This window comes from Hesperophylax consimilis, chromosome 17 (assembly GCF_061612785.1).
Source record: "Hesperophylax consimilis isolate HC1 chromosome 17, BYU_Hcon_1.0, whole genome shotgun sequence".
In the NCBI taxonomy this organism is placed as follows: Eukaryota; Metazoa; Arthropoda; class Insecta; order Trichoptera; family Limnephilidae; genus Hesperophylax; species Hesperophylax consimilis.
Window position 1 is genome coordinate 27,849,061 of NC_142852.1, and position 10,025 is coordinate 27,859,085.

Consider the following 10,025-nt stretch of genomic DNA (forward strand, 5'->3'; position numbering starts at 1 on the left):
CCGAATATACCCAAAAGAAAATTGGCAAAAAGATATCTTTTTTGGGAAGAATCCGGCCTAAAATTTCCAAAAAAATCGCCATCACCATTTACAATTCAATAGGCCACTTGCATGGATTTCATAACGACTTGGAAAAAATCGTGTGGATAGACTTTTTACTAAGATTACGAAAATTTTGTAGAAATGTAGATTTATTTTTATTTTTAAATAAATAAATCCATTATTTGGGCTCGTGTCGTCACTACATGAAAATGTCCCGTCAACTGAAAATGTTCCTATTAATTTTGTAAAATTACACACTGATTTAATTTTTTTATATGGCATCACTTTGATTTCAGGCGAATTTTTGAATTCGTTCACTAGATTTATTGTTTGTTCTCTGCGAACTTTTCATTTGGTTTGAATTTTTGACAGATGTGAAGAGAAACCGTACAATTTAGATGTTGGTATGTGTTTTAGAGGTATAATGGTTATGGTGCTGATTTTACGCCAATTTTTCGTTTACGCCAATATCATACAACAGAGGCGAAGGCTTGTCGTTGTCAGGGTTTTGTGAGATATTCGGTTCAAATTCATCTACATCAGATTTATCAATAATTAAATTTTCATGGCAAGAAGATGGGAGAGTTTCGTCTGAAACACAACTGAGTATGTTATCAGGCTCCAGCTGGGCGTTAGAATTTGTAAACGATTGGCTTGTGCTAGAACTAGAACAGGAAGAACTTTTAATAAAAAAACTATCACATGTTTTCTGACCTTTTCTTGACAGTTTCTCGTTTCTCCATCTTCTTTCTTTTCAAGGCCCCTGACTTGTGCTGATAGCGATAGCTCATTATTAGTGTTATATGAATGAGTCGCTTCGTTCTTCACTTAAAACTTCACAATGACACAACGCCACAACGATCACTTTACTTCAAACAGTTCAAACGAAACACTACTTAACCTGACTAAACCATAAAACCATACCAAACTCAGCGCGCAGCGATTCCGCTCTGACTGTCGCCGACGGATTGCCGACGCTACGGTCTGCCGATCGGGTCGGTAGGGCCCGGGGGTGAGTATGAGCGGGGGCGCGGCGGGCGGCTGCATCGCCCCTCCCACAGCGGGCCGGCCGGCATGGCGTGCTTGTAGCTTGAGCTGTGAGTGGCACGCTCTGAGAGCGTGTTCACACACATGCGTGGGATGACGTAATTCAGCATATCGCTCGCCATATATCTATTCCAATTTGGAATGTACGGCGAACGTTATGCCGAAATACGCTATCCCTCGCATATTATAGCTGTGTGCTGTGTGTGAACACGCTCTGACAGTTGGGCCTACGGAGCGTGCGGGCCTGGGCGCCCGGCCCACGTCCGTTCCTAGTGTTATTGGTATTTTTTAGTAAAATATCCGGGCCCCCCTTAGGCCCGGGCCCCAAGTTTCGGACTTGGCTAACGTGCCCTCTCGGCGGCCCTGACTGGGACACATTACAGTAAACAGTACTGGGAAAAATATCGGACCATTTCAATAAATTTGTCTCCAATATCGGACCTAACTTAGCAAAAAATATTTTACATTATAATTAATTTAATAACTCCGACCGATATCTTAACATAGCACAGTATCTAAAATCGTAGAAAAAGCGGTGATTTTCTTGAAGATAACAAAATACCACGACAGAACGGAATATCAGGGGTACCCTACACTTGGTTTGAAAACTATCTAACAAACCGAACTCAACAAACTCTTATCCAATATGTCAAAACACATATAAGCAAAATATTATCCATTTCCTACAGAGTGCCTCAAGGCAGTGTACTAAGACCAATTCTATTTCTTAAATAATAATCACTATCTTTACGAAAGCGTTTGCGGTAAAACAACATACAAATCAGCAGTGACAGCGAGTATCAAAAACAATCGCCGCGATTTGCAAACTGTCATTGCTCTATTATGGAACGGCACTGATTTGATCACTTGACACCTCCAAATCCGTCAAGCGCCAAGGCTTATAACTCAAGTAGGCTTTGAGATTGTATAAAACGCAAATGTTGAATACAAAAACGACGCACCGTCAAATAATTTTTAAATTTTTATCTTTGTCATACAAGAGCAACGTTTGAATTAAAAATTTAACATTTTTGTTTTCATGCAATTGTAAATAAGTACTGTCATTGACTCATATAAAAAAATTATATCGTCTATGGTTATATCCAGTCTCAATCTGACGTTTCACAAAAGTTTTTGTTTCGCTTTTTTTATATAGTAATGTCGTATAAAGGGTGGTTATTTCATTATACCTAATTTCTTTATTGCGACGTTTTTAATAACATGTTTAATTCAAGTTGGTTCTTCTACTTTTCTACATTCTACAGATGTTTTTTCAACGCGACGGACGATAGAACATTTTTGTTTCTTCATTGTAGACTTACAGCCCGTGTCACTTATTAATCGAGGGAGTAGAAAGTTCAATAGTAAATATACATATATATATATATATATATATATATATATATATATATATAGGTCCCACAACATTTATTGCGTCCGTGCGTAAATCCGTCTTCGGGCGTCCAGCACTTCTAGTACTTTTTTTAAGATTGTTTTTGTGAATATTGCACTATGTTTTACTCACAATAATCGCTAATATCATATTTTTTTAATATTCATAATAATGCAGGTTTTGATGTTTATTACACTTTCATACATTTCTAGCGTCACGTACATACTCACGTCCGTGTGTATATTTTTTGTATATTGAAGGTTCCTTTTAATATAGGTTTCACGTCCGTTCACTCTAATTCAATTGTTACGTCTTCCGTATATTGCTGACTATTCTAATAAAGGTTTCACGTCCATACTGAATAATTTATTCTTGCGTCCGAGTGTATATTATTTGTTTGTTACATGGCATTTTGAAGGTCGATTTCATTTTTACGTCTTCCGTATATAAGGCCCTTCAGACTCTTGGATTTGTTTTGAGAGTTTCAAAAGGTACATTTAGGCCGTTGTTATTTTTTTTATTTTATTTTTTCTTTATTCATAAAAATATATTTGGATAAAGGTTTTTTACATGCTTTTCGACTACTACACTAGACACATGTCCGTATTATGGTAGTCGAAATTTGTGTATAATTATATAAATGTAATACATGATTCATTCAGTTGTAAAATAGGTATAGGTTAAATAGGTTTAACTGAAAATAAGAAAGCGATGAAAATAAAGATAAATTAAATAATTATTTTATAAAGAAATTTAAAACAGAATTGAAATGAAAAAAAAGAATAATAAAGCAAATGAACTTATTTAATGATGTCAGGTATTCTTTAAAATAGTTATTTCCCTTCATAAATAACCAATACTGAATATATAATATTATGTACATGATCACACACAGGAAAGGGATTGGAGTAGGTGAATCTTGTAAACATAAGGATAAAAATAAATGCTATGCCCCTTATATTATAAAAACCCTTAGGATTGCATGACGTATTCAGATATGGGAGATATATTTCACCTTAAAAATAATCAATATAAATATTGTTTATTTTAATTCTTTTATAATATATTATATCGAGACAAATAGACATCTATAATTTTTGCAATCTTTTGTTTATATTGAATATCTACTTATGTGAGACTTCTTATCATTTTTACCAATGTATCTTATTTTATTATACACTTTTGTTGTAACTTTTTTTTTTTTCATTCTATTTTGTTTTCTCTATTGTTTTAATTTTTCTCTATTGTAAGAATTTATAATAACTGCGATACTCAACTATTAAACTAGAATGTAAAAGTCTATTAGGTTTAATAAATAAATTAACAAATAAAAATAAACAACACAAAATATTTCTTACTCTTCTAGTGAAGTTTTCACGTTCATAGTGAATCAATTAATTAATTACAGCATCTGTGGTTGAGAGGTAAGACTCTCGACTCGCAATCCGAATGCCGTAATCTGACGGTCAAACCCGGCGTGCCCAAATAAATTTTTATTTCTTTGTGTTATTTCACAATTAATACAACATAATATAAAGAGTGTTTGCAACACGTTCCAGAGTGAAATATACTCTCAGTATCGCCCTGGTGTGAGACAACCATTCCGAATGGCAACGTTATTTCTAAGCTTTTGCCGTGTTTGGTGACCAGATATAAATATCCAGGTACTTTTCTACATTTCTCTTCCCCATCTTCTTCCCCTCGCCAATACCTTTACCCTTGTACTCAGATTGGGGATGCCACAGTCTCGCTGTTCCAGACGGGAGCGGTTGAGACTCTTGTGCGGTATATAAAAAATATATTTATACATATATATGTTTTATTTTTTTGGCATCCAGAAACACTCCAGACCTGACAAAAAACTGTCTATTGATAGTGAAAAGTTTGAATGAATATCTTGTTGCATCTTGTATACAAACGTACCTACTGGGCGCAGGCGTGTGACTATTTTTTTTACAACGTTATCCTTAGTAAAAATGTAGGTACTTTTCTACATTTCTCTTCCCCATCTTCTTCCCCTCGCCAATACCTTTACCCTTGTACTCAGATTGGGGATGCCACAGTCTCGCTGTTCCAGACGGGAGCGGTTGAGACTCTTGTGCGGTATATAAAAAATATATTTATACATATATATGTTTTATTTTTTTGGCATCCAGAAACACTCCAGACCTGACAAAAAACTGTCTATTGATAGTGAAAAGTTTGAATGAATATCTTGTTGCATCTTGTATACAAACGTACCTACTGGGCGCAGGCGTGTGACTATTTTTTTTACAACGTTATCCTTAGTAAAAATGTATCATTTCATAACGCGCCAGTTCGCTCCATTGCAGAAGGCGGTCGGACCTTTTTAGGTCGGGACGTCAATTTACCGTCTACTGTAATCCATCTTACAAAAATGTCCGCCGGCGCAGGGTGATTTTTAGTTCTGAGTGCTACGTGGCATCGTTGTAAATGAATTAAATGTTGCCAAATCTAGTGTTTTGCTTCACCAAGGGCTCAAACAATACATACAAATGTACAAATTTGCAAACGGCCATGGGGACGCAATACTATCGACGTAATGCGTGGACGCAGCACGGCCGTCGGTATGTACACAAAATAATATCTACTCGTGATCGGTCACAAGGATAATACCATCGACGCAGCACTTCCGTTGTTACGTATTCAATATAATAATATCTGTTTTTATATTTAACTTAATTAGTTCAACCTCAAATTGTAATATTTTAATTAATGAGTTAAACTTATTACTATCATTAAGTTAAAAATAAAAATATTTTTAATTTATATTTCTTTTTTAGTGTTACAATATTTACAACACAATATTTCAATCACTTTTCTGATAAATCAGATGCTTGTGCTTAGGAAAAGACAACTATATATTTTTACATATATTTATATTGCAAATATTATTACAAAAACTATTAATAATCTTACAAAAAAATACAATAAAAGTAATAAAAACAGGTTATTTATAAATAATACCTAGGAATGATAAGCAGAAACATAATATGTGGAGTTTATTAAATAGAATTGAAAAGTACCTACACGGCACACACGCTCATGTAATCTATTTAAAGAAAAACACTGTAAAACCATTTCAAATAAAAATTCTTGTCTTAGAAGAATATGTTCAACATATGTATAATAACATTCTCTCTGATTCTATCTTTAATGTAACCAACATAAATATAAAAACTCAATTAAAAATGTATTAAACGTGTACCAAACTGCATAAAATGTAATGACATATATTATGTAGTATTATGTTATAATAATCTTCTGTTATAATAATCTCCCTCTTGAAAACGTTATATTTTTTACAAAAAAAGGAAACAATACTTCTTTTTGAACCACTTTATTTTTATTTAACACAATATTTGGGTTCAATCCAAACCGGTCAACGAAATATAAATTAAAATAAAGTGGTTTAAAACAAACTATTTGTTTCATTTGTATAATGTCAAGCGTTCGCTTTCTTCGATAAATTTAATATTTTTTAGATAAATTTAAGTATAGTGTTTAAATTTTTAGATACATTATAGAATAGTATATTGAGGAAATCTGTAATTGGTTTCTCAGTTAGGTAAATTACACGTGTATAAATGAACCACATTGTAAACTGTTGATTTCCCTGAAATAAAATAAATAAATAAATAATATCAAACAATAAGAAAAGTTATGAGGTGGTATTAGAGAATTTTAAATTGATTTTTTTTGTAACTGTTATAATTTTTCTCAGATATATCTAGGAGTAATTTATTAAAAAAAATTATACCGTTAAATAGTGATGTTGTGCTGTTGTAGTTCAAACTTGTGGTACGGTTAGTCCTCCAATATAAATAATTATTTTGCTTAAAATTAATTATGGAATATTATTTTTATCAAAGAAATCTTTATGTAATTGAAGTACTTAATGTACGAGTATTTTTGTCATAAATTTTTGTGAGAGGGGGAACTGGGAAACCTTGGAAAACATGTATTGTTGGATAGTAATATGGCTTGTTTAAGATAATTTTTGAATTGTCACAAATGGAAGTAGGAATGATTTATATGCACCCCCCCCCCACCACAAGCCAAGATTCCATATATTGTAGTAGTGTGGAATGTGCAAGTGCAAAATAAATATCTTTATGTATTTTTAATGATACAGTATTTCTAAGTCTATAAAGATGAGTTTTCTCATTCTGTCTACTGTGGAGTTTATTTGACTTTTCCATTTGATGTTATTATCGATAATTATTCCAAGATGTTCACACCCTAAGCACCCTGATCAAGTTTCTGAAGGAATTGCTTAGGTACCTGCTCACACATTTAGTTCGAGTTGAATCCTGCAATCATACATAAAGATAGCAGCCAATAAAAATATGCGTTAAGAAAATTAAGATTATGTTTTATTTTTATTTTTATAGTGAATTCCTCACAAGAGTCCCAACCGTTCCAGTCTAGAGCCAGTGAGACTATAGCATCCCCAATTGGGGTATATTGTGAGGCTGTAGGTAAGTGGGGAAGGGGAAGCGATGGGGAAGAGAAAGGTGGGAAAGTACCTGACTATTCAGATATAGTCACTAAACACGGCTAAAGCCACTTGGAGCAAAGTTTCAATTCTGAATGGTGGTCTTACACCAGGGCGATACTGGGAGTAACTTCCACTCTGTTGATAATTTTCAGTCAAAGTATATTACAGTAAATATGACCGAATCGGATAGGGACACATTATCTCATTTGGTAGAGTCACGGCCCGGAAAACCAAAGGTCCTGGGTTCGTGTCCCAAATGTGACAGTGCCTTTTTCAGATGTTTCCGTTTCAGATGTTCGATTGAATTTCGCTAATATTGTCTTCATTAATTAAAAATAATACCTAATCTAGAACGGCCACGGGTTCGCAATATTATCGATGTAATGCGTGGATACAGCACTACCATCGATATGTATTAAAAATAATATCTATTCGTGAACGGACGCAATACTACCAACGTAATGCGTACACGCAGCACGATCGTCGTTATGCATTAAAAACCACGCAGAACGCTTCTTAGTTCTAAGTTTCAAGCGGCACCGTTGTAAATTAACACAATGTTGCCAAATCTGATGATTTACTCAACCAAACGCTCAAATAATACAAAACAAAGCACTCGTGAATGGCCACGGGGACGCAGTACTATCGAAGTAATGCGTGGACGTAGCAAAACCGTCGTTATGTATTCATAATAATATTTCAGCGTGATCGGCCATGGGGACGCAATACTATCGACGTAATGTGTGGATGCAGTACGACCGTCGATATGTATATAAAATAATATCTACTCGTAATCGGTCTCGAGGACGCAATACTATCGACGTAATGCGTAGACGCAGTACGATCGTCGTTATGTATGGAAAATTATATTACTTCGTGGACGCGGCAAGATCGTAGAAATGAATAAAAACATACACTACTCGATATATACATCGTGTAGCGAACCGGTCGGCAAAATGTCAAACGTTCAATATTCGTTTCCAGACATTCTGAGAGATTTTTTGCTTCCACAAAAATTTTCGCCATACGATTCTACATGGGGTAAGCATCGTTCTGGCCAATTTTGACGTCAAAATATTGTAGCGTCCGTATATCGGACGCTGTAAGTCGGTGGACGCTGCAATGCTATGGAGTTTTTAGGGGTCGGATGCAACAAATGTAGCGGGATATATATATATATATGTAAATATAATGATTCTAACCGTGAGATCGGAGATGGTCTTCCTGCTGTAGGTATCACTAGTATAAAAGTTGGTGATGCAATAATATAGATAATATAGAACTCTTTTGGGAGTCGGGTGTGGGTACCGCAGCCCCGGGAACCATTAATTGGATAACCAATGGTTCTGCCATAGGTCACCCCAAGTGGTTCGCTACGTTTGGTGTGACTTGGGGTGAGATTTGTCCAGGTCTTTGCGGCGGATACGTCTGCCCAACTGCATGGCAGTTCAGATTGGGAACGCCTTTTTTTCGTTTTCTAGATTCTTATTTTCCATGAAATTTTATTTATTTATTTATTTATTTATTTAGTACAGGTGATGATACAATGACACATGTAAATAAAAAATACTTTGACTGCCCAACTAGGAGGAATTCCCGTTTTAGGACAGTCAAAATTGAGTTAGTATTCATGCACGCATACATATTTTGTAAGAACAAAAACAAAAAAGGAAAAAAAAAGAAAAGTAATATAATATATACATAACTAAAAAAAATATATATATATATATATATATATATATATATAACTAAAAAATAATGATACATTAAAAAGAAAAATATTATTATAAAAGATTAAAAGCAAAAAGTTATAAAGTTAACTGATGTTAACTGATGTTGAATGAATGGTCAATCATTTAAATTTACCGAATTAAAAGTGTATACAAATTGAACAACGTCATATGCGCCTCACAATTTTTATCGCATATGAGTGTTTAAAATATTACCTTGATATTATAGACTTAGAAGTCTTAAAATATCTAAGAAAATAAAAATTTGTTGTCTTAAAACCCTGTTCAGTTTGCATGTTTTTGGTTGAGGGAGACCCTTATACCTCTACGACTGGACTCTCTAGACCCATCGACTTGCACCGCAGTGGGAGGGATGGTTTTGTAAGTCTTTTACTCCAGGACACACCGATCCCCAGATTCCGACCCACCCATCATATCTTATTTCTTCCCAGAACCTCCTCTCCTTCATTTCCAAAAAAAATACGACACAACCTTCCAAAGATAACTCGTGTTGGGCTAATGCACAGAAATAAGGTACTGTTCAATATTTTGCAGACTGGAGTTTATTGAACCGTGCTTAGCTAAGCATACAGCGTTGGAGGTTTTTGAAGATTTCTAGAAGTGACCGCTATATAACACACTGGGTAGAATAAACTGCTGTAATACAGAGTCATTGCCCTCATTACAATTAAATATACTAGTTTTAGGACATTGCACCAGGAGTTCCGAAAGTTCACCTGGTTGGCAACTGTACGAAAATGTTGCTGTCTTTTTCATCAGGAGTGCGACTTTTTCTACATCGTCTTCATAAAATATTTTAAAAAAAATCACCAATTTCATACCTAAACAAATATAGTTTTAACTAATTGTCTCTCATATATTCGGTTAATCAAACTCTTAGAATGTTTTTCTTAATGCTTAATTGTTTAGGTTACAATTACCATCCGTTAAAACTACATAATCAGATCAAAGAGCTTCCTGCTTAGCCTGAGTATTGTTAAAATTTACCCTAGATTCGTTGAATGTTGACTGAACCACACAACAAAGGTTAAAAGGAATTAGAATCTACAGATCTAGACAAAGCAATTCTGTTGTGGGTTTATTCCTAGTTTCAACAAATCCCTTTGAATTGGAGAACAAAATACGTCTAGCCTATGAACTCGTTTACTCATTGTGCAGTTTGTTCAAGTGCCTGGTGTATTTCTGTATCGCAGAGGTGAAAGATCGGTGGTACCCTTTCCTACAGAATGGTTTACAGGCTTTTTGTTAGATGGTTTTACTCGAGTGTTAG